The 7,608-nt window shown below is 38.3% G+C and overlaps 1 long non-coding RNA gene across 1 annotated transcript; it reads right to left on the bottom strand.

Annotated features, from left to right (window-relative positions):
- Window positions 1-3,669: 3,669 nt before the first annotated feature.
- On the bottom strand, window positions 3,670-5,098 carry LOC145814608 (uncharacterized). The gene is made up of 2 exons (XR_014357947.1): window positions 4,398-5,098; window positions 3,670-3,993 (listed from the first exon to the last, which is right to left on the bottom strand). It is a non-coding gene; the product is annotated as an uncharacterized LOC145814608 (long non-coding RNA).
- Between the last annotated feature and the right edge of the window lie 2,510 nt (window positions 5,099-7,608).

Genomic DNA, 7,608 nt, shown 5'->3' with positions numbered 1-7,608 from the left:
TCCGGATACAATAATCAAATGGGAAAAGACCGGGGTCGCTATACTACGTATCCTCAAGATAGGAATCAGGCCATCGTAGTTCCGGCTGAGGGTCACTCGGGTATTGACACTCTCCTTTTACGCTCTAACTTTTGCCAAAGCCGCCATTTTCTGGTTTTCAACCTTGCGAGCTTTTCATTTTTTCATTTTTCTATTTTTTTTAATTTTTTTTATTTTTTTTATTTTGTTCATTTCATTTTTTTTTCTATATATTTTTTTTGTTTTTCTGCTTTAACTTTTGCCTGAGTCGCCCTTCCGGGTTTTTAGCCCAGCGAGCCTCTCAAGGGTTATTTTTATTTTAACTTGACCATGTTGATTGGGTGTGAAATCTCTAGGCCATCTATAAGAACGACTGCTACACTTGACCAGTAGATATGATGATGTAGGGACTAGACTAAATGGGTCTGAATTTGCCCCTAGTGTTGCCCCTAGTGTGGTGGATAGGAACCCGACTGTCCTTCAATAATAAAATTCATTCTCTCAAATTATGGGTTTTGCCTTTCTGTGCGGTCTTCTTTGGGAAACGATTCAGTTTTAACTCTTTGATCACATCCAACCTTTCCTAGTTTAACGGCTGCTTCAAATCTGAATCACATCCGACCTTCTTGCCCCTAGTTCAAGGGTTGCTTCCAATCTGAATCACTGGCCCTACATAGTTTTGGCTAAGGTTCACTCGGGTATTGACACTCTCCTTTTACGCTCTAACTTTTGCCAAAGCCGCCATTTTCTGGTTTTCAACCTTGCGAGCTTTTCATTTTTCTTTTTATTTTTATATTTTTTTTTTGTGCTCTAACTTTTGCCTAGGTCGCCCTTCCGAGTTTTCAACCCAGCGAGCCTCTCAAGGGTGGTACCTTATTGCCCCTAGTTTAAGGGCTGCCTCCATTTCAGCTATCCAAGCCTCACACTTTTGCCCCTAGTTCAAGGGCTGTGTCAAATCGATATCACATTCTCTACCCTGAGTTCAAGGTCTGTTTCCAATCTGGATCACATCATTGCCCCTAGTTCAAGGGCTATTTCCAATCTAAATCATATTTGACCTTATTGCCCCTAGTTGAAGGGCTGCCCCCATTTGAATCACATCATGGCCCCTAGTTCAAGGGCTATTTCCAATTCGGCTATGCAAGCCTTACACTTTGAATGATCATTGAATACTTCGAATCAAGGTTTGAAAGCTAAGAAGCTAAGGAGGTCGGACCACGAGTCAAGAGGGATCTTATGCTGTATAATCAATTCCAAGCATGTCTTCGTAGGACCACGCAAAAACAGTTTTTGAAATCTTTTAACAAAGTGACTAATCACCCGTACTCTTACGAAGATAAGATAGAACCAATTTGGAAAGCTAGGATCATTCTCAGTACCCACATTAACAAAAATGATTTTATTCATCAAAGGCTTAGCACACCTCTCTTCTTCTCAGTTGATCAAAATTTGCAAATCCCGAGGAAATTCTTCCTCTTTGTTTTCATCAGAGTTTTGGAAAAAGTTTTGAAAAACTTTGGTCAATGCAATGAATTAAGGCACAGAGAAGTAGGCAGACTCTATGGCATTTTGTTTTTTTGTTTTTCTGTTTATTGAAAAGAGACTATGACTCAGCAATGGCAACAGACTTTTGACAACATACTCAAAAGAAAATGACAAAGAGGACCTAGACAGGACAGAAATGTCTAGGTTAGCACTATCGAAATCAACAGACTCTGACTCATTAGGCTGACTCGAGCCTGACTCTAACTCTACAAACTTGGTGGAGTCAAACTTAGACTCAATACTCAATTCAGAACTCAGAATAAAACCATTCTCAATTTTGCTAGTCAAAGTGTGGGCCAGCCACAACATTCAAAATAAATTGCTAGTCAAAGTGTGGGCCAGCCACAACAATCAAAATAAAGCTCATGCAATCAACAGGTGGTCACTCCCCAATCACAGAGATGGTCGACTTTGTGGGATATCAACATTTTTTTTTTTTTAACAAATTTTTTTTGTTTTTTTTGATTTTATGTTTTTGTTATTTTTTTGTTTTTGAAGTAATGGTGCTAAACTGAACAGCCTGAGCCACTCATTCGAATTTGAGAACCCCTGTATAGATCCAATACATTACACATAAAGCAGGAAAGAGAACAAACACCCCTAAAGAGGGTAGGGTTATCCTGTCCTAGCTTGGAATGATCTAGGGTTTCACTATTCACACAAGCGGTATCATACATCCTAGAAATGGGAAAGCATTATGTCCTAATTTGAAAGGTACTATAGCTCACTATATGTACAAGGTTGGCTCTATTTTACGGGTTGAAGCCAAGGTGACGTTACCAAAGAGTCCTTTGGGTCATAACCAATAAAGATCCCAGGAAATCAGAAGAGTCAAATAGCCTCTCTTCAGAGTCTGAGAACCTTAGATAGCAAAGCTAGATAGCAGAGCAACATAGCAAAGCTACCCTTTTGACAAATCTCAAAAGGTTACAACACAAGGCCTCTAAAGTATCGTAAAAATAGGTGTAGTGTCACAAAAAGCTTACCTGTGCTCCCACCAGTGTCTGGGCAACACAAGGACTTGAAGTGCACTAATGAATGCAATGCAATGAACATATAATTGAAAATAACGGTCATATCATGGAGTTCGAGTCAAGGTTTCATAAAATCCCCAGCAGAGTCGCCAGAAATTGAAACATGCCCAGGGGGGTACCCGCGCGCGTTAAACAGTTTGGACTCCCGAGATCTCTTTGATCTAGTCTCACGAGTGCAATGTGAAACGTAGATGAGAGTCCAGATTTGGCAACTTTTATTGAAAATCCATTTTATTGCAATTTTGTCAAAAATGGACTGCGTCATCAGATCTCAGAGTCGCCACCTAATATTTATTTTGGGAAAATTACGAAACCCATAACTCGTGCCAAGGCCACTGTTCGTCGTAACCAAGGATGCTTGGCTCGGAACCTTAGGTGTGAGAGGGGAAGGTCAATAATGAGCACCCCCGCCCACCCGATCAAAGATCGGCCTTTACTAACCATGATATGAATTTTATTTTATTTATATGTTCATGTTCTGATTAGTTAATAAATCCTAAAATTTGCTATGTGAAGCATACAAGTATAGACTATGCCATTCATTTTGGAGCAATTTGATATCATGCATTTTGAAAGAGTTTTGACGATGTACAACCCAAATAAATTGAGTTTACAAGCATGAAAAATCAACATCATTCCAAATTAAGCGACACAACCTCCATCCACCGGCATTCATAGAGTTATATCACATAAGCAACTAGCCTCATGGTAGAATGCTAGACATAGTAAGAAAAACACACACACACGGGATGCTAAAGCATAAAAACTCACATGTTTGATGTCCCACGAACAAGCTGCAAAACAAAGTTAGTAAAATATGTATGATCTTATATACAAAACCCTAATGCAATTCACTCATAAGATGCAACTAAAGATTCGGCTTCTAAAATATGATATGTGAATCATCTCAAGAACATGAGGTAGGGCACATAATCACATAGGAATTGATTAAATCCACAAATGCAAACTTAGCCGAATCAAGATGCATGAAACATGGATGCAAAGCATAACTATGATGAAAAATAAATATGATGTTTATGTACAAATAAAGAAACCAAGTAAAAGAACGGGATAGAAAGAAGCGGGGCGGGGAATTATTACAACATTTTAAAGAATAATTACAAACCAAATTAGAGAGGGATGAGGAGAATATTACAACAAAATAAAAACCTCACAATACACTCAAAATAAAATAAATAAATAAAATAAAAGCTTCATGTTCTTTAGAACCGCCGGCGGAAATTAGTGAATATTGGGAGATTACGCCATCTTGTTCGGAAGAAGCTAACCGACCGGCCAAATAGGCCGGCCGGCGAACTAGGCCAAGCAAAACCTGTCTTGTTGCGAAACCAAGAAAAGGAACAAACAAAAAATATGTAGGTGGCTCAACTAACCACTACAGGTTAGATTAAAAAAAAGAAAATAAATATAAAATAAAATAAAATAAGTGCAAACTCACAACATAAACCTAAAGCAATAAAACAAATATAAGATAGAACATGCAAAATTACAACAAAACTAATATGAGACTAATACACGAAAAAAATAAATATGAGGTAAAACGTGCAAGATTACAACAAAACTAATATGAAATTAAAGTATGCGAATAAAAATAAATAAATAAATAATTATGAGCTAAACAAACCGCTAGGATTATAACAACACACTATGAAATATAAAGTAAGAAAATAAATATGAGATAAACAAACCACTTGGATTATAACAAAACACAATGAAATAAGAAGCAAGAATATAAATATAAGATATAAAATATAAGAAAATGAAAGATTAAAAATTCACCTTCCAAAGAAAGATTGAACTTCTTGATTTCCAAACTTTCTCTTGATCACCCTCAAGTGTAGGAAGTGTGTTCTCAAATCCTCAATTCGAAATTATGGAGTTTATGGAGTTTGTGGTATGGAAAGTGGCTAACTCTCTAGTTTTCCTCACTTTCAATCACTAAACATTCTTCCTTATGATCGAGGCGATTGATCTTTGGCTATATCAGAATTTTTGGAGTGGTTTTGGTGTATGGAAATGAGGAATTTCAGTAGCTATGGGAGGCATAGGGTGTATATGGAAGATAGGAATATTTTTGGCTCAAAAACTCAAATTTTCTCTCTTTTTTCACTCTTTTCTTACTCCTTTCTCTTCAATTTCGTGGTCCTCCCCCTCTCTTACAATATGATCATTCTATATAGGCAATGAGGGAGAGTAAAGGTCAAAAAGAAGGTGGGAGACAAGGTGGGAGACAAGAATGTGATAGGAGGGCAAATTTTCAAGGTGGTTGCATGGGATACTCCTTTATGGATGCAAACAAAACCTCTTTTTGACAATGGAGGATGATTAGGTATAATGGAGGATGAGTGGATGCACTTGAATGGCTCAAAAAATAGGTAAATGGGTTGTCCCAACCGAACCAAAACCAAGAAAAATGGGCTATTGTTGTTTTGGGTCGAATCAACAAAATCTGCTTTTAAGCCCAACTTCAAATGGGCATATCTCCCCCATATGGACTTGTTTTTAGGCAGTTCATTGGTCTAAATTGAAGCCCCAGAAGTCTAATTTCCAATGGTGGTGGCCTCACATTTAAATTCCAAGTGTACAAAGAAATATTCCTAATTTAGTGAAGGCTGTCTCGGGCTGGATCAACAAAATCTGCTCTTAAGCACAACTTCAAATGGGCATATCTCCCTTATTTGGACTTGGTCTAAGGTGTTTCTTGGGTCTAAATTGAAGCCCCAGAAGTCTACTTTCTAATGGTGGTGGCCTCACATTTAAATTCCAAGTGTACAAAGAGAAATGCCTAATTTAGTGAAGACTGCTCATTTCCTTCTTAATGATTTGATACTCATCCTTTTCCTAAACCAGCTTTCTTTCATCCCCTCCTATTTCCTTCAACTCCAAACCTATAAAGAAGGTATTTTTAAATATTTTTCAAAAATTTCACCTCCCTTCCATTTATTTCCACTTTGTCCTTACTCGGTTTACTGAAAAGTGCAATATTTTAATCGAAATGGGAGCCTCGGGACATTGTAGAAATATTTTTTTAAAAAAAAACATATTTTGAAAAGAGGGTTTTAAGGTCTAAAATAGTTTGGCCAAAAAAATAGGTGAAGATTGGGATTAAAAGTTGAATTCCATCTTTCTTACTGAGAATTTTGTGAGAAACACATTCTAATTGTCATCATCGGGTAATCAAAAGAAAGCGCCCAAGTCTTAGGGTCGGTCAAAATGGGGTGTCTACAGTTGCCCCTCTTTGACAGAGCTCAAAGTCATTTCATGACGTGAGTGAATGTCAAAGCCCAAAGACGACCCTTTTGACACGGCCGTAAGACTTGGGCAAACAAACAAATGCAATGCAAGTGGTTGAACCCGAAGGTTGCCTACGTATCCTTTTGCAAGGAATCAAACCAGCATAGTTCAGGGGCAGAATGAAAGTGACCTGCTCAAAATGCAGTTTGAAGGTTGGACTTACACGCTTTGCGAAGCCAGTTGTTTGAAAATTCATGATTATGCAATGCAATACAATGCCATGGAGTGATGATAAAGATATGAAGATGACAACAATGAAGAGGCAAGCTTCGTGCAAATGATATGAAACATAACAGGGGGTGCATTGCATTAAATGTGCCACAAGATCACATACAAATGTGTCACAACATAATTTTAGCCGAGTGAAACAACAGCCTAACGCGTCTCACGCGATAGGAGGAATGGCGGTATAACCAACAAGCGTACCTAATCGTATCTCATACGGAGAGGAGGAAGGTTTTAACCAAGGAGAACAACAATGGTGTAACCAACAGGCATACCTAACCGTATTTAATACGGAGAGGGGGAAGGGTTTAACCAGGTAAAAAAATAATGGTGTAACCAACAGGCGTACCTAATTGTATTCTATACGGAGAGGGGGAAGGTTTTAACCAAGAGAAAATGACAATGGTGTAACCAACAGGCGTATCTCAACGTATTTTATACGGAGAGAGGGAAGGTTTTAACCAAGAAGAACAACAATGGTGTAACCAATAGGCGTACATAACCGTATTTTATACGGAGAGGGGGAAGGTTTTAACCAAGTAGAAAATGACAATGGTGTAACCAACAGGCGTATCTCAACGTATTTTATACGGAGAGAGGGGAGGTTTTAATCAGAGAAAATGACAATGGTGTAACCAACAGGCGTATCTCAACGTATTTTATACCAAGAGAGGGAAGGTTTTAACCAAAGAGAATGACAATGGTGTAACCAACAGGCGTACCTAACCGTATTTTATACGGAGAGGGGGAAGGTTTTAACCAAGAGAAAATGACAATGGTGTAACATACAGGCGTATCTCAACGTATTTTATACGAAGAGAGGGAAGATTTTAACCAAGAAGAACAACAATGGTGTAACCAACAGGCGTACCTAACCGTATTTTATACGGAGAGGGGGAAGGTTTTAACCAAGTAGAAAATGACAATGGTGTAACCAACAGGCGTATCTCAACGTATTTTATACGGAGAGATGGAAGGTTTTAACCAAAGAGAATGACAATGGTGTAACCAACAGGCGTACCTAACCGTATTTTATACGGCGAGGGGGAAGGTTTTAACCAAGGAGAACAACAATGGTGTAACCAACAGGAATACCTAACCGTATTTTATATGGAGAGGGGGAATGTTTTAACCAAGAGAAAATGACAATGGTGTAACCAACAGGCGTATCTCAACGTATTTTATACGGAGAGAGGGAAGGTTTTAACCAAGAAGAACAACAATGGTGTAACCAACAGGCGTACCTAACCGTATTTTATACGGAGAGTGGGAAGGTTTTAACCAAGTAGAAAATGACAATGGTGTAACCAACAGGCGTATCTCAACGTATTTTATACGGAGAGGGGGAAGGTTTTAACCAAGTAGAAAATGAAAATGGTGTAACCAACAGGCGTATCTCAACGTATTTTATACGGAGAGAGGGAAGGTTTTAACCAGAGAAAATGACAATGGTGTAACCAACAGGCATATC

This window comes from Camellia sinensis, unplaced genomic scaffold, assembly GCF_055761805.1.
Source record: "Camellia sinensis isolate YWXY unplaced genomic scaffold, ASM5576180v1 Unanchor12, whole genome shotgun sequence".
In the NCBI taxonomy this organism is placed as follows: Eukaryota; Viridiplantae; Streptophyta; class Magnoliopsida; order Ericales; family Theaceae; genus Camellia; species Camellia sinensis.
Note: the sequence above shows the minus strand (reverse complement) of the source record. Positions and strands in the feature narration are given on the sequence as shown.